The sequence below is a fragment of the Heterocephalus glaber genome, unplaced genomic scaffold (genome assembly GCF_053883595.1).
Source record: "Heterocephalus glaber isolate CG9 unplaced genomic scaffold, H.glaber_assembly_v1.0 deba00001600, whole genome shotgun sequence".
NCBI lineage: Eukaryota > Metazoa > Chordata > Mammalia > Rodentia > Bathyergidae > Heterocephalus > Heterocephalus glaber.
The window spans coordinates 39778154-39805281 of NW_028258372.1; the positions used below are offsets into that span (position 1 = coordinate 39778154).

General features: G+C 49.8%; 1 protein-coding gene and 1 long non-coding RNA gene across 8 annotated transcripts in view; one reads left to right on the top strand and one right to left on the bottom strand.

Annotated features, from left to right (window-relative positions):
* Positions 1-27128, top strand: part of Atp2b4 (ATPase plasma membrane Ca2+ transporting 4) — an 87317-nt gene that overhangs the window by 10997 nt on the left and 49192 nt on the right. The window lies entirely within an intron of this gene.
* Positions 3875-10182, bottom strand: LOC110345344 (uncharacterized). Of its 2 annotated transcripts, none has more exons than XR_015444242.1 (2): positions 9676-10182; positions 3875-7204 (listed from the first exon to the last, which is right to left on the bottom strand). It is a non-coding gene; the product is annotated as an uncharacterized LOC110345344 (long non-coding RNA). The 2 variants fall into 2 exon arrangements; XR_015444243.1 differs by having other exon boundaries at positions 3875-9047.

Genomic DNA, 27128 nt, shown 5'->3' on the forward strand with positions numbered 1-27128 from the left:
AGATGCTCAACCCCACCAGCACATCACTGGGCTCCCTGCGTACCCAGTGTCCACACATGACGGGGAGAGCCAGTCCTGTCCCTTCGAGGGTGACGTACAGGGCTGGGAGGTCTAGGCCAGGAGCATTCTGCAAGAAAGATGATGGAAACCATAAAGCTACTGTGCTGTGATTAGTAAGAATCAAGGTCATCAGCAACTAGAAAAATGCAAAGAAGGAAGCACTTCTGGCGCCACTCATCACCGGGCAGCTCCTGCTGGAGCTGGCTCTACTGGGCCTGGAACAGGAGAAGCAGGGCAGTTTCAAAGTGTGGGAAGGAGTGGGCAGAGCCTTCCTCCAGCCTGGGTATCCCCGGGCCTGCCCTTTCCTCAGGGCGGCTCCTCTGAGAAGTAAGAGGAAGTGAGGAGGGAGGAAGGAGAAATGCCCATATCTGAGCCTTCCTTGGCCGCTGACTAAGGAGGATTGGCCACTGAGCTCTGATTTGGGAACTAAGAGTCAACAGGGCACAGCCACTCTGCTGTGACAGCACAGGCATTTTATTGTCAGACAATCTGTCGTCCATTGGCTTATTCATTTTATTCATTTATTCATTCAACAAACATAAAGTGAGTGCAGGCCATATGCCAGCCACTATGTTAAGGTTTGAGGAGAAACAGTATCCAGGAGATGGGGAGGTGCTGAGAAGAGTCTTTGACCTTTAGCTCAGGAAGCTTTTGCTGAGCTGAGGACCTACAGCAAGGCCTGGCTGTGGCAGCAGGGAATTTCCGACTCTTTCCCCAGAGAGTACCTAAAGGTAAGGGACATCCAAGCGAGTGGGCATGAGACACGGTGGCTGGATAACCCCGAGGACTGCATCTGGCTCTAATGGGACAGAAACATTGCATCACTGGGTTCCCCAGAAAGGCCCCAGATGGTGCCTGCAAAAACAGCCAACCAAACAAACAAACTTCCAGAGAAACCCTCAATTTGTCTTCAGACCCTCCCTCTGCACTCTAGCCCTGCATCTTGCTTTCTGAGGCAGTGTGCTATAAAAGAGAGGCTTGAGCTTTGGCTGGTGTGGACTGTGTGCGTTACTGGGCCTCAGTTTTCCCTTCCATCACATGTATGTGATTCACCTTTCCTTTTTGTGCCCTATAAAGCTGAGACAGGCAAATGAGACATCACAGGTAAAAGCACCACATAAATGTTAAAGACCTAGATGTGTGTGAAGCTGTTTTCTTTTTCAGTGCTGGAGATTGAACCCAGGGCCTCGTGCATGCTAGGCAAGCACTCTAGCACTCAGCGACACCCCAGCCCTCCCCTTCCCCTTTTGAAGCTGGGTTTCACCAAGTTGCCCAGGCTGGCCACAAGCTTGTCATCCTCCTTCCTCAGCCTTCTCAGTATCTGTGATTTTTAGGGTGTACCAACATACCCAGCTTCTGTGAAGCTTATTAACCTTGCTCCTGCTCTGCATCCCTTCTGTCCACTGCCCAAGCCCTGGCCCCGCTCCCTATAACACTCTTCTCTGTTTTCTCTTCTGGACCAGATCAAGACCTAAGGCAACACTTTCACATCTTAAATAACAATGACCACAGTAGCCTAATAATGCAAGGCAACATTCATTAACTGTGTACTTGGCGTTGAACTTGGATCCTCTGGGTTAATACTCCCAGCCGACCAAGAAGCCCCTACTAGTCATCTTCATGTTACAGATTAATAAAGGTATTCAGAAAACAAAAGGCTGAGAAGCAACCTTATCTGGCCTATTTATGGATTTCCTCTTTCTATGGCTGAATGACTGACTAGTTGACAAGAACATGGAGAGATTCGACAGCATTTATTGAATGTCGACTAAATGCCAGCTGCTTTCAGATTATGTCACAACAACCACCTTCTGAGTCAGGTACAGGGTTTGTCTTAGAGATCATCTGATTGTAAGAATGGCAGCTCACTCAAAAGAGCAGGAGGAAAAGTACAGGGGGACTTTATATGAAGACTACAGGGGAATTTCGCAGAACTTGGGTGTGGGGTGCAGCCCCGAACTGGCCCTTCACAGGCTGCCTGGTTCCTTGTCCACAGGCACAGGACCCAGCAGCAGGTTCAGCCTCCAGCTCCAAGCACCTTTCTGCTGGCTCTCCAGGGAGTTAACTCCATCCCCATGCTTCGAGAGGCAGATTCCACCTCAGATCTGATAGCTGCTCCTGCACCAATTATCTGTGGCCTCCTGGAGTAGGGTGGGGCCCAGTCACTCGTGGCCACCCCGGCCTGTCCCTTCCATGGGGGCCATGAGAAGCAGATGTCTTCAGTCAGGAAATGCCTGGACCTTAGGTGGATTCAAATTCAAGAACACCCCCAGCACATCAAACTGCCTGTAGGGCACCGGCTGCCCTGGTAGCTCCTAAATAAGAGGATACACAAGTTGTCCTAGAATCTGGGTTCAGGTGGGCCTGAAAAAATGTCACAATTTTTGGACACTGCTATGGCCAGGCATTTTATATTCAGTATCTTTAATTCTTCAGTAGACCTAACATGATAGCCTGTTGTCATCCCCATTTTACAGCTAAGAAAGCTAATACTCAGTGTGTTAAGTGCCTGCACAGAGGTCACCTGGCTGGTTAGGGTTCAGGCTGATCCTTGATCCAGGCTTGTCTGATGTCCAGGCTCAGGGCCTTTCTGCAATGTAACAATGTCTCCTGAAAACCTATAATCCCAGCACTCTGGGAGGCTGAGGCAGGAGGATCCTAAATTTGAGCCCAGGTTGGGCAACTTGGCAATTTAGGGAGACTGTCACAAGCAAACAAACAAATAAATAGGGCCAGGTGTGCTGGTACACGCTTGTCATCCCAGCACTTTGACTGCTGTGAATTCGAGGCTCGCCTGGGCTACATGGTGAGGTCAAGGCCAGCCTGAACTACATAGCAAGACCCTGTCTCAAAAAAAGAAAGTTTAAATAAAAACCAAATAAATAAAATGAAAAGGATGGAGATATAGCTCAGTGCAAAGGCCCTGGGTTCAATCACCAGTACTGGGGGGAAAAAAATAAGATGCTTTTACTTTTGATTCTCCTGGAATATATCTTCCATGAGGGCAAGGATTTTAATCTTTTTTTGTTCACTGATATATTCAAGCTCTTAAAATAGCCCTGGCACATAATAAGTATAAAATTGTTGAGTGGACTTTGCTTTGGTAATTTCTACACTTTGGGCTCCCCAAACTCAGAGGGAAAAGTTAATTTCTTAGGCCTTGAATAATGACACCCTGAACCTGCTGGAGCACCCTCTGGTTGTGCTTCTGGTCCCTCATATCCAAAATCTACTTTTTAAAAACATTTAGTTTTAGGGCCAGGGATTTCGCGCAGTGGTTCCACCGCCTGCCTCGCAAGCACAAGGTCCCGAGTTTGATTCCCCGGTACCAAAAAAATAAAAACATTTATTTTTAAATTTTTATTAGTACATGTCTGTGGTTCATAATGCTTACATTCATTTTGGGGAGCTGGTAAATGTATGTGACGCATCTTAATTCTTTTTTCTTCCTTTCCCCTTTCCTTCCCACTCTCCTCCTCCATCTCTATCCTCTTCCCATTTGCAAAAGACCTCCCTGTTTTCCTATTATCCATCTTTTATGTTGCTCTTCACATTATTTATACTTTGGGTGTCTCATATAAGAGAAACCGTGTGATATTTAAGCTTGTGTGTTTGATTTATCTCACTAAGCATTACCCAAAGTCCAGGAACATGAGGTGTCCTTCGATGTGGAAAAGTCTAAAGGAAACTATGACCCTAGATCCCTCTGCTTCCTGTTTTGTACATCTGACCTAGGACACTTAGCCCTGTGAGGGAAGCAGGTACAGGGGAAATTTCCCTAACACTGGAAAATACATTTACCGAGACAAGGAAATAAAATACTGAGGTCCTTTATTGACAGAGAAAACAAATGCTAATTTCCTCTTGAGTTTTCAGGCCCAGGGGTCAATTTACCAAATCCCGAAACCTTCCAGTGCCTTTTTCTACAGCGATGCCCTGTGTACCAACTCACCCAGTGAGCCTTGGCAGTCCAGCAGATGGGGTAAGATAAGAGCACAGGGTTAGGGAAAGTCATGTGGAACTGGGTTCAGTCTGCCTGGCCAGCCGTGTGACCATGGGCAAATTAAAGAGTGCTCATTAAATTTGTGCTCATCCTCTCCATCTTTCCCTTCCTTCTCTATGGATCCTGGTATCTGCCTGCCCACCTGCTCCCTGCTAACCTTTGGACTCATTTATAATATAGTCACAGCCCATTATTTCCTAGTAACTAAAAGGCCCTGAGGCCCCAGCCTTCTGCAACTCTCCAGCAAAGCACCTGCAGGCCACAGTCATTTCCTACTGATGGGCTACAGGTTACCCTCTTGGTACAGCCCCTAGGGCTTTGCTTGATATTTGAGCAAGAAGAGCCCTGGAAAAATGAAGCGAGTGAAGGGTGGAGAAGTGCAGCCACCTCACCATGTTTGCTCTTGCCCTGCATTCCTCTCCTGGGAGTAGATGCTGCTTAGAGCCGGTGCTGAGAAGTCTGTTGTTGATAGGAAGAGACTGGGTGATATGCTGCTCTTCTTTTGTAGAATCTGTAATGGCCCAGGGAGCCATCAGTCTTTGGCCACACAGGTCACCTGCCAGCTGCCACTGGAATTGGGCAGACCACTGGATAAAGTCAGAAGGGCCCCTGGCTGGAATCTCCCTTGCTCTCCCCAGTACGTACCCACGCAGACTCTGGCTGGTATGAAGTGGCTCCTGGGCCGAGATCGTACATGAACCACTTTTGTCTTCCCTGCGCTGGAAGGGAATTAGCATTGAGCACAATTTTCCTCTTGCTTCCTGAAGTGCTCCAGGCTCTCTCAGAATGGGAGGCATTCTCTACTCTCCTAGGTTCTCAAGTATAGTGTTCAACATTGGCAGATGCTTTCACAGGAAGTGACTTACAGACGAGGGTGTGAGTATTAGCTGAGAGTTCATGTGAACAGGCTATGGCAGCATGGTTGCTGGGGGCAGCATTTGCACCAAGGCACTCATCCGCCTGGAGTTCCTTGAAACAAGGCGTGGTGCTTAGTTATCTCTGTGTTCCCAGTGTTGGCGCGTGATGATCTGTAAAGGATGGATGGATGGATGGATGGATGGACAAAAGAATAAACAAAAACTTTTTTTTTAAATTAAGCCAAGGCCACAGTAAAGTTTACCCACTTTCTTCCCAAGGTCACCATCTCCGTTCAACATATCATCGTCTCATGCCTGAATAATCTCAGAGGCCTCCTAAGGGAAGGGGATCTCAAGGAACAAGCTGTGCCTGGAAGTTAGGAGGCCCAGGGTTGAGCATTTAAGTTGCTCTGTTGCCTTTGGGAGCTCACTGAACCTTTCTGTGTTTCATTTTGTTCATGTGTAAGATGAAGAGTTTGGGCTCAATGTACTTCAAGGACATTTCAACTCTAAAATTCTCTGCTGCCTCCTACCCAAACAACCCTGGAGATTAATTATAGTTGGTTACTGAAATTTAAAAGAAGATTTCACATAGAAATCCAGATTTTTTTGCTACTTGCCCAAAACCAGAAGCCCTGACGATATCAGCCTACCTTTTTTCCATGGCAACGGTCAGCGGGAGCTAAGTAAATGTTATCCCCTTCAGATTGGTGGGCAGTTTCTCCTGTGCCACCACCTCCCTTCCGGTGCCTGATGTTCAGCCTGCCTTACTCATTTTTCTTGTCTGCCTGGTCTCTGGATGTTTGAGTGTGCAACTTAGAATGGGGGCAATCAAACTTTGAAGGGTACCTGGAATGGGGTGACAGTCTGGGAGTCAGCTCACTTGCCCAGTCAGGCTTAGGTGCCAGGGATTGGGAGAGTTCCTAGGAAGTTGATGACTGGGATAGGAAAAGAAGTATTGGCCAGTGTCCTGGGAGACTTGTCTGAGGAGGCTGCTCTTAAGCTGTCAGCCTCTCCTCAGACCCACATCAGGAGCTTGGGAGACCCCTGCAGTCCTCCTCTCTGTAACTTCTTGCGGCCACCTCTACCATGCTGGATGGGAGGGCTCTCGGCTCTATTGAGAACCTTGGCAATGGTGGTAATTCCTTTCTTTCGTGTGTGCAGCCTCTATTATGTCGTTGGTACAAAACAGATCAGGCTGTTCTGTTGAAAGGTCAAACCACTCAAGTCTACGTGAGGAGATCCAGGATCCTAGCTCTGGTCCAATCAGTGGCAGGCTCATGGTCCTGTTCCCTCGCTCAGCTTCTCTTGTACACCTGTTGCTGTAAACCGTTGCTTTTTGGAGCTCCCAGGGATGGCCCATAGCCTGGATCCTGGAAGACCTTTGTGCAACTTGGGGCCAACTTCTGCCCCAGGCTGTTTCCCACTCACTCTTCAGCCTTGCTGTCAGAGCCCCAGGCCCCTCTGATAACCTCCCCAGGCCTAACATCCCCTGCTTATGCAACCACACACTCTTCCCTCCTATTTTCTGGTTTGCTTGCTTTTCTTATGCTTGTTGCTTTGTCGTTTGATCAGTTATCCTGTGGTCTGACCTAGCCAGTTTTGTGGGGTTTGTTTTCTTCAAAAAACCTCTAAGCCTGGGGTGTGGCTCGGCTCAGTTGTAGATCATGCATTTACTGTTCCTAAGGCCCTGAGTTCAATTCCCCAGGATCAATAGAAAATAATCTATATTTTCTTTCATTAGCTTTGTATTTCTCATGGTTGTGGCTCCTTGTTCGATACCGTTCCCTTCCAGCATTTTTCATTCAAATGTTGACACATCTAAAGCCCAGTTTGCTTTATGGCCATTCTAGTTCCAGCCTGTTTCAGAGACACTGATTTTTCTGGAGACTTTTTGTTGTTTTCTAAGTGTTCTTTAATGCAAATAGTGAATTTTAAGCAAAGTTTTTAAAAATTATTTTTTAAGGTTTTTTACTTTTCCCATGTATAAACATAATACACACAAATAACTAACATTTACTGAGTGCTTATGCTATGTATCAGCCACCAAGCCAGGTGCTAAAATTGCATGACTTCATTTCTGCCTCATGTCAACCCTGTAAGGAAGGTGTCCTTCCTGTCCTCCCTTTCAGAAAGAGAAAGAAAGAAACCTAGGCTCACAGAGATAAAATACTTTATCCAAGTTCCCACGGCTATTGAGAGGAGGACGTGGAATTCAAACCATTTCTCTTAGCTCTGGAGTTGGAGCTCGGTGCTGCTACTACTCAGTGTCATGCTAGAAAGCCTGGGAAAAGCAAAAAGACAAAAATTAAATTCCACAAATCCAGAGATCCACTGTTAATACGTTGAGTATTTTGGTGCATCTTCTTTTATATATGTAAGTCTGTACATTTTTGTTTCACAGAGACAGAATCTCACTGTGTTGCTAAGCTGACCTGGGACTCCTGAGCCCTTGCTTTTGGCTCCTGAGTAGTTGGGACCACAGGTGCAGCCACCATATTTGGCTTAGTCCATACACTTGTTAAACAGAATTGGGAACATACTATCAAGCTACTGATTTAATCTTTTTTCTACCTAACACTGTATCATGAGCATTTTCCTCCATCCTAAGGAACTGGTCCCAAGTCAGCCCCTAATGCGGTCCAGCAACTGTACAGGCGAAAGGCCAGTATGGTTTTAGGAAAGAAACAGATGCTGATGCCCCCAGGCTGTGCCTTGAAAGTGACGGTCTGGAGCCAGCCTGGGTGGGGTGCAGAGGACTGAACCCCGACGACAGAGCAGAGAGGCAAGAAGGCTTGGAATTCCCAGCGAGCCTTTGGGAAGGTCCCTCCTCCCTCTGCATGTCTGGACCCCACTTGAGGTGGGGGAGGATGAGCTCACCAACATGCATTTGAAGTGGGTTAAAAACGCAGTGGCTTTTCCCCAGGCTCAGTCAAGGCCAGGCTTTCTGAAAGTAGGTGTGGGACGCCCTAAATCAAGGCCCTGTAAACCTGCCAGTGGGGTTACTCATTCATGGGATGAGGCCAGCTCCTCCTCTGGATCTGGGCTCTCATGCTGGCCTCTGGTTAGAGAGAACCATGAGGCTTTCTTGCCTTCATTCTCCTACATGGACAGGGGTGAATGTAAGCTAAATGTGTTTTATCTGCAGTAGAGTTTTACTTTACTTATTTTTAGATTTTCGTTTATTTATTTGTTTGGTTTTGTGATCCTGGGGCTTGAACCTAGAGCCTTTGCTCTGAGTTACATCTCCAGTCCTTTTTCTTTTTTATTCCGAGACAGGGTCACTAAGTGGCCCAGGAGAGGCTCAGACTTCTGGCCTTCCTGCCCAGCCTCTTCGAGTCATGGGATTATAGGCATGTGCCGCTGCAGCTGCACAGCTGTACTTTTAAAGAAAAGAAACTTTTAAAAAACCCATCCATCAGGAGCAGGGAGGGAGAGGTAGAAAGGAGTTGGGGAGATCAAGATGCTGTCACTGACCAAAAGGTAGTTAGCAAACCTAGGGCTGGAGGTAAAGAGAATGTCTAGCGTGTATGATGGGGACAGAGAAGTCTGTTTCTGACAGGCTCCTCGACACCATTCAGCAGAGAGGATGCTTCCGAGTGACAGCCTGGGTGCCAGCTCTGGAAGGTTGTATCAACTTGCTACTTAAAATCTGGGCGAGGTAGCACACGCCTGTACCCTAGCTACTCAGGAGGCTGAGGCAGGAGTACAAGTTCAAGGCCAACCTGGGCAAATTAGTGGGACCTTGTCTCAAAATAAAATAAAAAAGGGTTAGGGATAGAATGCTTGCCTCGTATGTGCAGGGCCCTGGATTCAACCCTCGATACTTTAAAAAAAAGAGTGACTAAGGCCTCTGTGACAGATACACCCTTGTCCGAGGCATGTTGGCACATGTGCAGTACAGGACTGGGCTGCACCAGGCCATCTTGGGTTCATCCACAGGCTGGCATCGCCTTGCTGTAGACTCAAGGGAAGCCTGGGACCACTTTGTACCTAGTCTGCCCCGTACTCCATTTCAGGGTTCATCCTTCCACTTTCGTCCTTCCTGGGGCTCTTGAGAGAGAGGCCCTGGGTTTCCATTATGCATACAGAGGGCTCTGCATTGTTACATTGGTTGACCCAGTCTCCTGTAACAACATAGGAAGAGAACCGTCTGTTATCATGGGACAGCCCCTTTAATGCTGAAATTCAGCCCTTTTCTCCTTAAAATATCAGCTGGTATGGACCAGGGGTGCAGCTCCGAGGCAGAGCACTTGGCTAGCCTGTGTGAGGCCCTGGGTTCAATTCCCAAGCCTACCACATATATGCATATGTATCTACATGATCACACCAGACTGCCTACAAATACACCCGTGGTTATTTATGAGGCTGGCAGTGGGGGAGCCCCCTTCTCCCCCTACTGCCCCAGGCTCAGAGGGCAATTCTCCACCTCCCACACATAGCCCTTTTTGACCTGCTGTGTCTTGCCCCACTGAGGATGGGAGAGTCCCAGCAAGTGTGCGGGGACACTGAGGAACTCGCTCGGGGACATTAAAAGAGTCCCTTATTGAGTTTCACCCTTGACCGAGTTACTGGCTGCGGGGTGACCCTGAGCAAGTCACTTACCTCCTGAGCCTCGCCTGTCATCAGTTTCTAACCACAAAGAGCTGAAGCTCTCTGAAAGATGCAAAGTGCTGTGACCCAGATCCGGGGTTTAGAGACTGGAAAGCTTGCGGGGGGGTGGGGGGGGACCCAGGGGGGGTACCCAGGACTCACCTGGCTCCCGGGGGCTTGCGCTCCCCAGTTGCGGAGGGTCACCCGCACTCTCCCTAGGACATATAACGCCTGGCGTTCCGCGTCTCCCTTCTACCAGATGCGGGGGCTTCCACTCGCATCCGAGTCACCCCAGTTTTCGCCCTTGCCCTCTGTCGTCGCCATCCCCTGATAAAAAGGATGGGGCCAGGCCCTGCTCCCGGTCCGGTGGTGTTGGCAGCGGGGCCAGGGACTCCCTGGAAGAAGCTGCTGAGTCTTCTCTGGGCCCCGAAACCAGGGTTTTGTTTCAGGGAGGCCGGGGGAGGCCCGGAGGAGGGGGCCCCCCGGAGGAGGGGCCCCCCCAGGGGGAAGGGGCCCGAGGGGGAAGGGGCTGCGGCGAGTCCCCCGCCGGTGAGCGCTCCCGGCTGCGGCGTGGCGCCAGCCTGCCTTCTCCGGGGCTTCTCGGCTGGGACCGGCCTCCGAGCCTTAGGTCTCAGCTCCCCAGCTGCTCGGGACCAGGCCGGGCCGAGGGAGAGCGGCAGGGCGGGACCGCCCAGCGCTGGGGGTGGGGGACCCGCAGAGCCCCGCCACGCCCGAGCCCGGGGCGGCCACTCCTGCCAGGGCGGGGCGGGGCGCGGGTCGGCTGGAAGTCTGCAGAGAGGGCTCTGGGTGCCGCCCAGGCGTCGGGTTGGGATCCGCAAGGACGGGGCTTAGGGCTTAGAGCGGGGCTGGCCGCCGTCCAGAGCCAAGTCCTCCGTTGTGAAACGCGATGACTTCGCCACCCGTCCCCACCCGAGCTAGGACCAGGCCGGGTCTCTCCTCCGGGAGCCTCTGCTTTCCCCTTGAGGCTCAGGTCCCCAGAGGCGGACCGGCATCAGCGCCTCTGCCCTGATGCCTTCATCCCACCTCTCCCGCCCCACTTCCAGGTCAGAATCCCCAAGTTCATTGATTCTTGAATCTTTCTTAGTAGTCTGGTCTGTTCAGGTGCTGTATACAGAACTGAGGTGTTTTGTTTTCTGGTTTTTGGAATTGAACCCAGGGCCTTTTCACTGAGCTACATCCCTTGCCCCTTTTTATTTTTATTTTTTTATTTTGAGACAAGTTCTCCCTAAGTTGATCAGTCACCAAGGCTGGGCTTGACCATGAGCTCCTCCTGACTCAGCCTCCCAGAGTGCTGGTGTGTTGCTGAATAACAACTTTAGGCCATGAAATGAAATTGTCAACAAAAGTTCACATCTAAAAACTACCATTGATGGCTTTGATCGTGCAGGTTAAAAAATTTTGCAGGTGGAAACTCGTTTTTATAAATCTCTCTGTCATGTCTAGCTCTATCCCTTTTGCTTTATTTCTCAGGTGTACAAAATTGGATGCATCAAAGCTCATGGTTCATAACACGTTTTCTTCACTAGTTTGTTCCCTTTTGCTGCTTATTATATGGGTTATTAGTACATTTTAACTACCCAGTGAACACATTGGAACCCACAACCCAAGCCGAAAACCAGATTGCTGCCATTAACTTTGCCCACCTAAGTGCCAGTCCTATCTCTCTACCTTGGCCCTATCCCAACCACTGTCTGAGGTTTGGGGCACCATTTTGTTGATAAATGTATGTATGTCGAAAGAAATATATTGTTTAGTGTTGCTTTATCTGATTTTTTTTTTTTTTTTTTTTTGGTACCGGGGATCGAACTCGGGTCCTGGTGCTTGCACAGCAGGTGCTGAAACCACTGAGCTAAATCCCTGGCCCTGATTTATTTTTAAAATATACTATGTACACCCTTCTAGGACTGGCTTGTTTCCTGTAGTAATAATAATAAGATTCATCCATTTTCACTACTATCTAGAGTCCCGTGGGTGAAGACAGAGGCCTTTTCAGCCGTTCCGAATAGCGCTGCCTCAGACATTCCTGTGCATGTCTTCTTGGGCACGTGTGTGGAACTGCTAGGTCTTGGTGTGTGAATATTCAACTTTACAAGATAATGACAGGTTGTGCCCTTTTGCTGCTTATTATATGTAGTTTATTTGTAGTTTGTGTGCAGTAGGTTTTTGTAGTTTGTAGTAGGTTTTGTTTGGAGCAGCTTTTGCCCCACCAGTCACGTATAAAAGAAGCTATTGATCTACATCCTCTCGTAAAGTTTTTGATTTGAATTTTCTAACTCCCAGTGAAATCGAGTAACTGAAATGACACTTGTACTCATACTTAACAGAAACTCCAGGTATCAGCATTTTCAGATACAGAAAATATATATTTAATATGTTAAAAGAAATAAGGGGATATTTGAAAAAAATATTGGCGGAAACTCAGCTGACCAGGCAGACAGAACAAAGAACCAAAGAGAACTTCTAAAAATGAAGGATGGAATAAAGAAAATTGGCATTTAAAAAAGTTGTGATTCCCCCTTTGGGGCGAGTACTTACCAGGGTTAAAGAATGAGCTACACTCCTCAGCCCTTTGAAAATTAATGCTCACGTGACTAGATTAAATAGTATATTACAGCTAACGATGCAGTTAGCAAATTGGAAGATATTTCTGACAAAAAATATGTAGAAGATGGAAGAGACAAAGATGAAAAATATGGAAGAGGTTTAGAGTGGAGCCGGAGTTGGCAAACTTTTTCTGTAAAGGGCCAGAGAGTAAATATTTTAAGCTGTGTGACCATACAGTCTCTCTCATACCTCTTACCTGCTCAACCCTGCTGTTTCCGTCTGCAAGCAGCCCTAGGCTGTATGTAAATGAAGGGCGTGGTTGTGTCCCAGTAAAACTACAAAAACAGGTAGCAGAACAGAGTGGGACCAGGTGTCATAATTTGCAGACCTTGGGAATGGAGTAAAAAGATCCCTACATATATTTAATTAATGCTGTGAAAGATGATAATAGAGAAAGTAGGAGTATGAAATATTTGAAGAAGCAGTGTTGGAGAACTGATGAGATACAAGCATGAGATGTATGAGACTTAATTTATCTGAGAGAGAGATCACTTTGGGTTGGGTTGGATCTCTGATGTAGGAGGATCCCAAATTGGAGCTCAACCTAGGCAATTTAGCAACTGAGCAAGGTCCTGTCTCTGAATAAAAATGAAAAAGAGTTGAGAATGCTGCTCAATGGGTTCGATCCACAGTACCACAAAAGAAAAGAAAAAGGCAAGCAAACAAATTAAATATCAACAATAAAAACCAGAAGATAGGGGATAATATCTTTGAAGTGCTGAGAAAATAACTGCTACTACAGAGTTCTGTCATCAATAAAAAGCTTTTCAAAAATGTAGGTAAAGGGCCAGGGATTTAGCTCAGTGGTTTCACCGCCTGCTGCTCAAGCACAAGGACCCGAGTTCGATCCCCGGTACAAAAAATAAAAAAATAAATGCCCCAGCACTGCTCTTTTTTATTTTTTATTTTCCCAGCACTGCTCTTGTATTTACTTGCTTTTCTTCCTTTTTCTTAAAAATTGTTATTGTGGTAAAATATACAAAACACACCAGGCATAGTGGCCCACGCCTCTAATCACAGTTACTTGGGAGGCTGAGGCAGGAAGATGGAAAGTTCAAGGCCAGACTGGGCGACTTAGCAAGATGTTATCTCAAAAATAAATAAATAAATAAAAAGTGCTGGGGATGTAGCTCAGTGGTAGAGTGCCCCTGGACTCAGTCCCAGTACAGAAAAAAAATTGAATTAAAGTATACAAACATGATGTTAATCGTTTTAGCCATTTCAAGTATACAGTTAGTTCACGCTGTGTGCGACCATCACCACTGTCCACCTCCGGAGCTTTCATCCCCCAAGGAGGCACTCTGAACTCACTGAACAGTAACCCTCATTCCTCCCCTGTCCAGCCCCTGGTGACCTCCACTCTACTTCCTATCTCTGAATTTGCATGTTCTAAGTACTTCGGATAGGTGGAATATATGGTATTTGACCTTTTATGTTTGGCTTATTTCACTTAGCATGATGTTTTCAAGGTCCATCCATGTTGTAGCATGTGTCAGACTTTCCTTACGTGAATAATTCCTTTGGATCGATGGTGCTCTTGGCTTATCCATTCCTCTGTCAGTGAAGTCTCTCTCTCTCTCTCTCTCTCTCTCTCTCTCATTTTTTTCTTTATTTTGTTCTGCGGTTTGCACCTAGGGCCTTCACACTGGGTTACATTCCCAGCCCTTTGTTTTGAGAAAATGTCTCCCTAAGTCACCAAGTTACCCATGCTGGGCTGGCCTCAAGCTTTCAATCCTCATGCTTCAGCCTCCAATCTTCGACCCTATCACAATCTGAAGGCATGTGGAGAGAAAACCTTGGTCCTGGAAGTGAGGCGTTGAAGGGCCATCTCCCAATGGTGAGGGGGACATGGAGCGTTGTTTGTAAACTACTCAGAAGCCTCTTCTGGCTTTCACCCTCCAGAGCACTCAGTGTGCGTGCCATCACCTGTGCCACTGGAGAGGCGGGGTTAACTGGGGGCCCCAGCTTGCCTGTACCCACTTTTCCTGGGAAAAAACCTATCACCACCCCAGGGATCTTGTTTTCTAGAGTTTAGAGGCTGTAGAGCAGCTTCTCTTCCCCCACCCCATTTTGGGTTTTTTTGTTTTTTACATGCTTCTTTCATCAGCCGTTGTCATTTTGACTGTTCTGCTTGGCTTTGGTGCCCTTCTGTATTTCATTATGTATTGCACTGTAGTCACAGGCCTTAATATGGGCGTATCCCATCTTCTTTATTTAGGCTTCCCTGGCCTCTCCCTTTTGCACCCCGTCAGCGCACCAGGAGCTGCACCTCCTCTCTCTAGACCACAATCCTCACCTCAAGGTGTCCGCAGCTGACCAGGGTGACACACAGACATCACGTACACTCAGCGCATCTCACAGTCGCCTCTGGGAGGAAGTGGGAGAAATCTATATTAGTCCTCTGTGCTCATCGGGACAGGAATCCCCCAGCTCTGGTGCCGTGGCTGGGCCTGAAATCATGTGACTCTCATGTAGGCCACGCTTGTGTTCTCTGATGAACTGTTTGTCTCCACTTCCTTTAGAAGACTTTGTAGCATGTAGTGTATCTTAGCTGCTTCTAGCCTTTATGTGGTTGCATGGCCTTAACTGGGTGAGTGACATTACCTTTAAGACCCCGTGTTATAAAATCTGCAGAAGGAATAATATCATCACCCCTCTCTATGCTAAGAGGATCACAAAGATCCAATGTCAGAGTGCTTTGAAAACGGGAAGCGTTACCCCAGTATGAATTCTTACTTCAGACTGCACTTACCCTCATCATCTTTTTCTGCCTCTGCTCAGGCTTAGTCTCACTGACACCGCTTAATGAGGAACTGCAGGCAGACGGAGTTCCCAGATACAGCTGCAAAAGTCTGAGATTCTAGTGGAGTCTATGGAAAGGAAGAACTCGTATCTTCCTGGCACACAGAGCCAGGATGGGCCGGTACTGGAAAGGCTGGGAACAAGGTAGCCAGAGGCAATGGGAGGCTCCGGCCACAGGACACGGCAGTTGGCTTCCATTGTTCAGTGGTTTCTTGTTACAGTTCATCTTCATCTAGGCATCTTCCTTTCTTGTGAAGGAAGCTGTAATCCTTCAGCTTCTATATAAGGCGGATTATCTTTGATCTCCTTTTCTCAGGTGAGGTTGACAAAGGTTCAGGAAGAGTAGATTGGGAAGGACTATTGTGGGAGATCCTGTGAGCCTGGCAAGGTTGGACAGCTCTGGCATCTTTAGGCCTGCTTTGGGTGCATTCCTGATCAAACTGGATTCACTTCTGGGTTTCTTCCTCATAGTCCGTCAGGTCCAGTGGCCCAAGGAAATGTGCTAGGTTGACAGAATCTTCGATAAAGATTTGAGGAAGATGAATATAGCTCATGGTTGCCTGGTCCATGCAACAGAATAGTGTGGGCTTTGTCTCTCAGGCACCTCTCCACCTAGAGTCCAGGCACAGGGCACCACCCTACGCACAGCTACAGGTAGGAGCTCTAGAAAGACGAGAGTTCCTCTGCTCAGCCCACGCTGTGAGTGAGCTCTCTCCTGCCGAATGGCCTCAAGCTGACCTGCAGTGTGGACCCCAGAGGCGTGGTTACACACCCATGAGTTCATTTGACACCTCATACAGGTTTTTGCATCATTTGCCTCTTCCTTTGTGCTGCTTTCTGATCTAGGCTGTAAGACTGTTTGCCCAGTGCCTAGCACAGTGTATAGCTCATTAGCTTAAATATAAAATCAGGGGATTTGTAGCAGACTTACCCTGCAGTCGTCCTGCAAAGCCGTGATTCTGGAATTCTGAGTTGTTTGATGTGGTTTGTACGAAGAGCAGGGGGACCTGCTCCTTGAAAAGACCAGGAACTTTGTTCACTTACTCATCATGAATTGTGATTAAGTCTCCTGGCCTGTGCTTAGCTGACCCGGGCCCCTTCTGCTTTGAGAAGGTAGCAGGGTGTAAGGGCGCTTCTAAGGGCAACAGAATCCTGAGCAACTCTACCTCCTTGCCACCTCTCCAGTGGGAGCCAAGCTTGGCACCACGCTCGGGAAGCATGGTGAGGGGAATTCCTTGGCCAGGTGGCTGCATTCAGCTGACAGCTCCTGCTGGTAACACATTGGCCCTTCACACTGTCCTGCCCATCTGGCTCCTTTGGAACGAGAGTTGAAAAGGTCCTGAGCAACCAGGGGCTTGGGAAGATGGTGTGCAGATGCCAGTGTAGGGGTGAGCAGTGGGGCAGACTCCATTCTGGGAACAGCACTTGCACACATCATTTCTGGGGATACTGACCTCATCTGCCTGTTGGCGGGCAAAACTCCAGGCCTTGGAGGCCCTTGTTTTCCCAACACAGTTCAGTTTTGGCGTTAGAATTCCCTACCTCTAGGTTTAGTCCATGGGCTTTTGGTATGGACAAGAGGCGCTCCATTTCCTGTTAACTTCCTCAGTGACTCTCACCTCTGAATCAGCCTTATGCTCTGTAAGTGGGCTTTCCTCCCTGTCTCCTCAGGAAGAGTGGGAATTGTCAAGCTGCCCGTGTTCTCTCCCCGCTTCCATATCCTCCTCCTTTCTTGCCTAGGGAAACTAGTCCCTAGGAAGAAAAAGGCCGTGTTCCTCTACCCTTCTTTTAGACCAAACCTCTGTTTGTCCTCTTGGAAACCATGGCAACCTGGCCACTTGTAGCATGTTGGAAGCTCGGAAGTCAGTATACCAGAGCCTGTGAGCTCTCCAGTGCTTTCCCCCTTCAGTACGGGGGGGGGGGCATTGAACCCAGGGTCTTACATTGGGCTACATCCACAGCACCCCCCCCTCCACACACACACACACTTTTTTGGAGGCAGGGCCTTGCTAAATTTGTGGCTGGCCTTAAACTTGTGTCCTCCTGCTTCAGCCTCCCCTGGGATTACAGGCATCTCCCACCACGTCTGGATATAGCACTTTTTCCCCCTGAAAGGGGAATAGGAACCACTGATTTTTCAAATCTGCCTTTTCTCCCTTTGCAGAAACTTTCCGAAAGCACCCTCACCCCTAAGCAATCCTTTCACAAATAGGTTAATAGGTTAGCAGTGGGCGCACTCTGGAGTCTGGGTGTGGGTGTGGCAGAAAGGGACCCCCGCGTGGTCTGCACCGGGTCGTTCTTCTTGCCACATCGGTGCGGCTCGCTTGCTCAGAAGCCTGTGCTGTAGGTGGCTGTCTCCACTCACACCAGCTTTTTTTTCTTGTTCTTCTCCCTGACATGTTTGTCTTTCTTGCTCTGTGCTACCTTTTAAAGCCCCAAATTGGGAACCCGGGGAGCAGTGATGATTAACAGCAGGAGCCCAGGGGAAGAATTCCACAGCCTTAGACGGCAAAGTTTCCATACCCTTGCTGCCCGCCCGGCTGCCCCCCGAGAAGGAGACTCCTCTGTCTCAGCTGCTGTGGAGGAGTGCTGGGAGAGGCCGGCCAGCGTGTCCTCAGCTTCTCTCTGGATCCGGCTGCTCTCTCTCGCTCGCAGAGGGCTCAGTCCTGAGTCCCCGAGAGGGCACACCCCTTCCCCCACGCTGAAGAGCGCTGTTTGCTGTTCTCTGGTGGCAGACCTTACTGATTTGGAACAGCTGCCCCGGGTGTGTGTGTGGCTGGCTGGAGAAAGGGAAGCCTCGCTCTGGCCGGCTTGTGCAGGGTAAATGTTAGGCAAATAGTGTGAGATGCCCCGGAAGCTCGACTCTGCCCTGTTAGGATGCCTGTTGCTGTCCCTCTGCGAATCCCTGCACAGTGGTGGGAGAGATAGAAGGTAGCTTGTCACAGGGAGTTAGATTTCACCCCTTGTGCGTCTGTCCCCTGCCTAGGTCCTGTAGGCCCAGAGTGGAACAGAGGGGACAGTGGAGCCATCTCATAGCTAGTGGTTATATAGGACCAGCTCGTCGTCTTCAGGGTTTGGATTTTTGGCTTCTGTGGGAGCATGGAAAGGAGTCTGATTACAGCTCTGTGCCTTTTCTATCTAGCCTCCTGATGTCTTCCCTCTTTAGGCTATGCCCCTATTTCTTCTAGATGGGGAGCTTGGCTTTTGTTTTTAATCCACAGGAATATTTTTGTATCCTTCCTGTTCCCTCATCTCTGTTAGGGTTCCTCACTTCTGAATTCTGAGTGTTAGCAGTTGGTTTCAAGCCTAGTTAGATACTGCATAAATATTTGACTTAGCCAGGCAAACTCCAGATGGATTTGGGAGAACGCAGAGTGGTCACACAGAGAGCGTCTGGACCGTCATCCGTGACTCCAGTGACAGATCAGCCCTGTGCTGGTGCCAGCTGGGCCCGCCCTGCAAGGGCCTCACTTCCTCCTGGCATATCCCCAGTTCTTCCTCTGCTTGAACCAGTGTGGAACCGTACAGGGCTGCGTGGATTCAGAATTGTCCAGGTAAGGGAAGTTAAGCTCCGCCTCATCAGGTTGACTCTGGAGCTGTGGAAAGAGAGAATGGGAAGAGACTGAGATCTTGAAACGGGCAAATTTTGTGTGGGGAGGGGTCACACCTAGATAGGAAAGAACAATGCAGAGGCTTGGGAGTGAGGCAGGGAGAAGAAAGTGAGGAGGTGGAAAGAGTGGTACTAGGTGTTTCTCCCATGATTCCTTACAACTCAGTGTTTCAGAAATAAAATCATCCACTTCCTACAGCGCCCCCCGCCCCGGGGTTCTCCCCCAGGTTTTTCCTTGGAGGCGTTATAGTGCTGTTCAGAGCGCCGTGTGGGGAGTTCAGATGCAGCGCGTTACACTTCCTTGTCTCTCCGGCAGGGCGGGTCATCCTGGCAGTGATGGCTCAGCCCCTCTCCCCACACTGCATCCCAGCGACTGCCTCAGAGAATAAGGCAGAAGGGCCCAAGCAAGGAGAAGACAGGCCAAGTGCTGAAAGGGAGCTAGGACCCCGCAATAGCTCACTCTCTCTGGAGACTGGGCGCCCCCCCCCCCGCCCCTCCGGGACTTCCGTGCTCTTCCTTCCCTTGGAAATAAAGCTCACTGGAGCAGAAAGGGTGATTCATTCATTACTTCCACATGGTGAGCCAGGCGCTGGGCTGAGGTTGGGTTCTAGAGATGATACAATCTTTCTGGTCACTTGAAAGAAAAATACACAGTTCCTCGCTTTCTCTCTCCTGAGAGACTTCCATCTGCAGTGACCAGCTGAGGCTGAGTCCCCTCTTCGACTGCCCTTTGTCTCTTCCAACAATGGGCCCTGTGTCCGTCACCAAGGATCTGAGCCCTCTGACTAGATGTTCTTTCTAACCCAGGAGTTTGGAAGCTTGCCTTGGGATTCTGAGACATGCCTACATCTCTGTCTTTTCACATATTCCCAAGTGTGGCCTCTTCACTGGAGTTAACACCTTTAGACATCAGATCTGGAACAGTGTTTGTAGTTGGTGCCTTTCTACCAGCCTGCTCCCATCTGTCCAGGACAACGCCCCTTTCCCCTTCTGGCTCCTTCCTTCACCTCCTCCTGTCTCCTCTTCCACCCTCCAGGAACTGGGATGCTGATGTCAGTGGGGTTGACAGGCTTAGAAACACCGCCTGCTCTGCTCTTTCAACCTCAAGGTGCTGCCAACACGGATGTCTGTCCCAAGCTCTGATTTTTCCAGCCAGCTAACTGGCACTGTCAGTTAGGACTTTGACCTCTCCTGGGGGAGCAGAGGGTGCTTCCCTCCTGGGGTCAGCAACATCCTTCCCCTCTCCTGCCTTCTCTCCTCCCCAGGGGCTTGTTTTCTGCATCCCTCCGAGCCGTGGTGGCATCTGGGAAGCATTCATTTATCTTATGAGATGAAGTCATTTCGAACAGTGTACAGGAATTTGTTCTTTTTAACACTGCCTTAACCTTATTTTTATCTGATTAATAAAGCAGTGGGAGGTCTTTTTCCTCACAAGTATATAATCAAAAAGGAGCTAGAAAAAGGTGGAGAAGGAGGGATGATAAAATCCAGTAGCATCTTTTTTATTCCGAGTGGCTGTTACTGGAAGGTGATTTTCATAGATGCCAGTAAGTGATTAGCAACCTATGGAATATTTATCAACGTCAGCACACACTTGGAGCTTAGCTCTGTGTGTGTCTACACATCAGCTAGTGACTTGCCTCTCTTGAGCTGCCTATGGCCCATGGCCCATTTCTTTTTCGTATTGGTTACTTTATTTTTCGTTGGAAGAATAGACAAGACGGAGGGCCATAGTGGTCCCATCCAGGTCACGGTCTGCCTCCTGTGATGAAAACCTGGTGCCCTGGAGTGGTAAAGGCCTAAGGAGGAATCACCAGGTGGGAGCTCTGAGACTCTCTTTCCGGGACCCTGGAGGAGTCTTTGGTCTCTTCATCCTGTGTGCAGCCTGCCGGGAACAGGAGACAGTGAGGAAGGCTGCCAGCTGGAGGAACAGACGGAGCGGAACGGCCTTTCTCAGTCCTAAGAGCACCAGAGAGGTGACAAGAAGCCGGCACTGGGCCTTTCCCCTCCCTGTGCTGAGCTTCAGGAGGGCGGAGCTTCAGTCCCAAGTGCCGGCCACACAGGTGTCTGGAAGCCGCACATTCACTTCTATGAAGCTCACTGAGTCCTCACTTCAGTCCTCGCCCTCCTGGCTCAAGGCACACGCTCTATTTCTGCCTATGGACTTCGTTCCTGAGAAAGTTGTGGAGCCTCCCCCCTCCTAACTCCCACTTTTTTAAAAAAGCTGTTTTAGGGGGCTGGGAAAGGAAAACTTTAAAAGTAAAATAATAAAAAACAGACCACTCTGCCATTACAGGCACATAAATAGCTTCACCGTATCCGAGCTGCACACTCACTTTGCCATAGCAACCGAAAGCGAGTGTTTATAACAGCCTGTCAGCCGGCCTGGAAAACAGCAGCTGCTCCCTCCTCCAGCTGGCCAGTCGTGGCCTGAGAGCCGTGGACAGGCTCCCCCGAGGTGTCACCCACCTGGCCTGGCCCTTCTGCAGGGGCCCTGGGGGATGGCAGGGAAAAGGCAGCTGGGTCCAGATGATGGGCGTGTGTGGCAGGAGCTGCAGTGAGTGGTGGGTGTCTCTCCTTACTGCCCTCCCCTGTGTGTTGTCCCTGCCACCCCTCGCCTCCCCTGGCCACACAGAAAACAGGAGTGGGAGTGGCTTAGCCAGAGCTGAAGGGGATCAGCTGCCCTCAGCCTCAGGAGGCTGCATAACTTGGGCTTCTCTGCAGCCTGTTGAATGGCATCTCCCCAAGTCTGTTTCTTCGTGGACTGAGAGGTGACCAGCTTGCTTGGGGAGCTTGTGGGTCTTTCTGGAAATGAGGGGTTACTCTGAGGCAAAGGAAGGAGAGATTAACACCCCTCGAGGCCTGGAGGAGGAAGAGAGGAGAGGAGAGGAGAGACAAGGCCAGCAGTGTGGAGCAGGGCACTGGCCAGACCCGAGGTTTAGGCTGTCAAAGCCCTGGAGCCCGGTGGTGTTGCAGATCCTCCTGAGGTTGAGGCTCCACAGTGTGGTCTGCACTCTTCTCAAAGTGTGGCCCCCGACCAGCCTCATTGGTCCCCTCATTAGGGAATTAGTTAGAAATGCACATTCCCAGGCCAGGCCCCCTGAATCGTAATCTAGGAGGAAGCTGGCAATAGGTTTTCACCAGCATCTGGAGTTTGAGAACTGCTGCCCTAAAGCACTGAATCAAAAGGCACATGACCTGTCCATCTCCACAGCCCTGGAGTGACTTAGAGGCCCCAGCCTGTGCCGTGTGTAAGTGAGGAAGAGTGAAACAGGCAGAGAGATGACACGTGACTAGGGAATACCTCTGACTGCCTTTGTTTTTACATTTTTTATTATTGTATTTTATTGTATTTTGCAGTACTGAGGATTGAACCCAGGGCCTTTGCACTGAACTAGATCCCTAGCCTTTTTTATTTTTTATGTTGAGGCAGGACCTTGCTAAGTTGCTCAATTGGCCAGGCTAGGCTTGAACTTGTGCTTCTCCTGCTCGGCCTCCCAGAGTTCTGGGATTACAGACGTGGGTCACCATGCCTGGCTTTCTTTTCATTCTGTTTTTGGTTTTTTGAGACTTGTATAGTCCAGGCCGGCCCTGACCTCACTATGTAGCCCAGGCTAGCCTCAAACTTGCAGTGATCCTCCTGCCTCTGCCTCCCAAGTGCTGGAATTCCAGCTGTGCACCACCACGCCTGGCGCCTTTCTCTTTCTTACTTAATAAACACCGTCTTTTCAGCATGGAGCCCTTGCTCATTTGCTGTGAGTTCCAGGAACTAACTGGACCAAGAGAAGGCTGGGGGAGGCAATGGGGAACTTGGTGGGGCGGGGTGGGGGGTGGTGTCTGGTCTCTGTGCAGGCGAGACAGCCATGGCGTAGGGAATGGGGACGGGATTGTTGGCCAGGCGTGATGGCTATGGTGATACCCTGCCGAGTGTCTGGTCACACAGGAATGTCACCTTGCTTCCTGTCTGGCTGCACCCTGGCCCTGGAGCAGCGCAGTCTGAGCCAGGCAGCTTTCCTCTCACCCCAGAGGGTCCACAAGAACCTGAGGCCTGGCTGCAACCAGCTCCCGACTCCTGTGGCCAGGGAGACTGACCCTCCTCTCCGGCTCCAAGAGCATGACATGATTCTGCTTAAACTTGTTTCTAAAAATAACTGCAGATCCAGTCCAGCTGCTAAAAAGCCCCTTTGTTCCCTTGGAACCAAAATGAGAGAAAGCCACAGCAGCCCCAAGAAAGGCAATGTGTGTTGTTCAAGAGAGTGTATGTACCGCACACTTGAATCCCTGCCCACGGTCTGGGTCCTGGCTGTGGCCTGGTAGCTTCCTGTCTCAGTTGTGAGTGAGAAGCAGATGACTGGTGAACCCTTACCCTGAGCATTTCCCATGGTCAGGAAGGAGGGGTGGGGGAGCTGCCAGCCCTTCTTCATTAAACAATAGACCTTCTAGATGTCACTGTCACTCCCCACTAAAACCCACTCCTGTGGGACCTTAATCAACAGAAGGTTATCCTTGCTTTTCATTCTCTGTGTTAGTTTGATCTTGAACTTGCTATGAACAGCCCCCGCTGACACACACAGCACAGGAAGATACAGAGGTGGGTGACCTGGGCCAGTGTCACCCAGGTTATCTGGAGCCTTCCCCTTGCTCTGGGCTCCAGGGACTTCCTTTTCTCATCTTGGTAAAATTAGGTTATCAAGGACCTATGTTAGGTTAGAGCAAGGGTCCAACATTGCCCTTAGGGACAACCTTGCTTCCTCGCACCCACTGGTTCCCTGCTCATGCCGTGGAGCGTCCTGTCTCCATCTGTGTCCTGCGGTCTCTGACTCAGGCCACACGATCAGAAGCAGGCTGTCACCCACAGGGCAACTCTTTTTTTTTTTTTTGGTACCAGGGATCGAACTCGGGTCCTTGCGCTTGCGTAGCAGGCGGCAAAACCACTGAGCTAAATCCCCAGCCCCACAGGGCAACTCTTGGTATCACTGTTTGAGGAAAGCTTGTCCTGTCAGGGGCCCTAACTTCTCCCTGTCTCCTGAAGGCTTCCGGCCAGAACTCATGCATTTTGCCATCATGATCACAGCATAGCCCAGGCCACAGAGCCATGCCAAGGCTAAGAGGTCTTAGCATCGTGCTGTGTTTTATTTTTATAATTTTGGACCTCGAGTGCAGAGTCAATCAGCCGATGGATATATTGGTCCATGTGAGGCCCCTCCTTTGCCCACTCTTTCCCCATAACCTATTTCTATTCCCTTGTCCGCCCACGAGCATCATTCTAATGTGCTGATATCTTTTTGTTTAATATGTTCCTTAAATACTTTTTAGATGCCTGTGTTGTACATTGCCTTAGCTGTGTGTGTGTTTTTAATTCTCATAAGTGCTGTGAAACCATATCTTCTGCCAGCCACTGCGTGTTGAAGATGACCAAGATTGCTGTGTGTACATCTAATCTGTGTTGCTAACTGTTCGCCAACAATCTGTGTTATCTGGCTCGTATAGTTTACCTATCTATGGTCGGGTGAGTGGATCTCGGATCCTCCCAACTCCTTGTCACTGTAAATAATGCCCCAGTGAACATCCTTGGACATTGTCCCCTTCAGATCCTGTATGAAAATTTCTCTGGGAGACACACCCAGGAGTAGATGATGGGGTCAAGGATAAGTCTCGGGAGGGATGAATTCTGGAACCCTGAGAGCCGGGGGTCAGACAGAGGCTCTAATTCTAGTCCTGCATTTCTGCTGCCCAGAAATGACTCTCAGGGAAGCCAATGTGGGAAAGGGGGGAAGGAGTGAGGGAGGCATAGCACCTCCTAAGCAGGGAAATGGTGTTTTCCTTCAAGAAGGAAGCCCCACCACATCCAAGAAGGCTCAGTGCTAGGGGACAGCTTGGCATTGGGCCCTGGAGCAGACCCCAGAGAGCCACTCTGCGATCAGCGCCCCCACCCTCACTGGGCTTCCTGGCATAGGCGTGTCTGTTGGATGAAGATGGGAAGCAGTGCGATCCACCACCTGAACTTTGGCCAGCACACTCTGACCTTCTTCCCATGTCTGTGAAGGAGGGCATGTGCTCAGGTCAGTTCTGCAAAGCAGCAGGCATCGGAGCAGCAATCAGGGCTGGGCAGGCCCAGGCAGGGAAGGTGGAACCCAGGGCCACAGTGACAGTGGCCACCAGTCCTGAGTGGCAGGAGTTGGCCAGGGTGGGCTGGAATCTTAGTGGTGGAAATCAGGGGCATGGAGAGCAGGAGAGCAGAACAACCTCCGTGTAGGCTTAATACCTGCCCAGAGAAGGGCCAGGCTGGGATGTTTAAGATGGTCCGCTTGCCGTGGCCAGGTCCCTGCCAGCCTTCTTGACAGGACACAGCCCTTTTGGAAGCATGAGAATGCCTGAGCAGAGTAAACTTAAGGAACTCCAGGTGGTGTGCAGGCGTTAGCCCGGCAGTATCTCTGTGCCCCTCCCAGATCCCCAGGGGTCTCAGCCCAAGGGTTTGAGCTGATGATGGTGTGGAGGGAACCCACATCCCCACCCCGGCTCTTCCCAGGTGGAGACTGCCCTGCTTCAAACTGTGCAGGTCTAGAGCCCGGTGCATTCTGGCTCAGAGTGCTGGTCAGGGGATGGGGAGGAAGATCAGGAACAGTATCTATCCCTGCACCCGCAGGAAGTCAAACTCCATGTTTCCCTATTTCAGAGCCTTTTGGAGCGCGAGATGAAACAACCGCCAGGCTCATCAAGGGTTAGGAAGTAAATCCATAGCTTTCTTTCCATTTTCTTACATCATCCTCCCTCCTTTTTTTGCTGGTGGGGATTGAACACAGGGGCTCTGTGCCACTGAGCTACATCTTCAACTCTTCTTTATTTATATTTCAAGACAGGGTCTCACTAAAGTCGCCCAGGCTGGGTTCAAACTTGAGATCCTCCTGCCTCAGCCTCACAAGGACCTGCAATTGCAAGGTGTGCCCAGCTTAGCACTGGTCTTATACTTGAGGCAGAGTGACTTTGGATTTAGACTAGGACACAAATCTTGGCTCTCTGAATCTGTGTGTCCCTAGTATAAAGTGAAGATGTCCTTTTCCCCCATTTTTATTAGTACACGCTTGCATTACATAATGATCACATTCCTTATGGGGAATTGGTTCTTTTCATAGGGTTGTTGGTGAGAATTCAGACCCACTACATTAATAATGATAATACCTCCTGCTTACCAACGCAGCAGCCACTCTGCTAGGCACTGTATAATATCTATATTAGGGTTATATATATGTGCAGTTTCTGATTTTCACCTGAAGTGCCTAATATGGCACCTGACCCATGGTAAGTGCTCAAGGAATATTACTTCTCTCCCTTCCCACCTCTTCCCAGCCCATCCTGGTCCTGAGTTGGGGGAGGTAGCACCTCACTTGGGAAGAGATTGGCTCTGAGAACAGATGACCAGTGATGCCCCTGCAGATTTCCCTTTGGTACGGGGCGGGGGGGCTGCTCTGCCTCCTCCAACGGATGCCCTTCATCACCCCTCCTGTCCTGTCTAGCAGTGTCCCCGAGCACTGCGCTACCACTAAAGCACTGAGCTACCACTGCCAACAGCAGAGGTTCTCCATCCAGTGAGAGAGGCTGGGCAGGACGCAGCTTGCCTGGAGCAGCTTACTCTCCAGGCGGCTCTTTCCCCAGGGGCCGGGTCCCTGCCCTCCCCTTCTCCTGCCTGCTTTGTCTCCTGGGCCTCCCCTGGTTGCTGTTGATGGTTTGGTGCCTTAGGCCGTAAAGGTTCTGACTGGGCAGCTCCTTATTTCAGGAACTTGCTAGTGAGCCGACTGCAGCTGGCTTATCTGGGCCGGGCCGTGTGGGTCGTCCCCTTCTCAGGTGAGCATGAAGCGCCTGGAAGCAGGATGGATCTGTTTGGCCCTGTTGCTGGGCTGTGGGTTAATCTATTTTGGAAGAGAAAGGGGGGAAAGTGAGCCTTCCTCCAAGTGGAAGCAGGTATTCTCTGTACCCTGGAGATGTTTGTATTTTAAAGGCCTTCTAGGTGTTTGTGAGAAAAGGAAGGAGCAATGTGTAACAGAAAGCACGCAGAAGCTGGGGCTAGAGGCACGTAACGGTAATCTCACACACGCAGGAGGCTGAGGCAGGAGGATCAAAAGTCTGAGGCCAGCCTGGCACTTAGTGAGATCCTGTCTCAAAAAATAAACAAAAAAGGGCACCAGTCAGACAGCAACATACTGTGTGAATATGGTCTCTCTTTCTTTCCCAGAACGTCTTATTGTCCTCTCCTCTCCCTGCTTTCCACGGGATTGTGGGTAAGGAGGAGCAGCCTTACTACCTGTTCTATGCCCATGTAAATGGAGTTTGACCCACTGCCTCAGCTTCTTCTCAGACCTTGTTCCCCAGGTTATATTTGAAAACAGACAGGTAGAACTGTCCTGCTTAATTCTTTGTAAGTCAGGGAAGTGCTAAATATCTGTGATATGAGGAGTGGCAGGGGCACCCTGGGAGAGGGGGGCAGTGTAGCAACCTCCATCCTCAAAAGATCAAGCTAAGGGCCCCGGGGATTGAGCTCAGTGGTTCCATCACCTGCCTCGAAATCGCGAGGTCCCGGGTT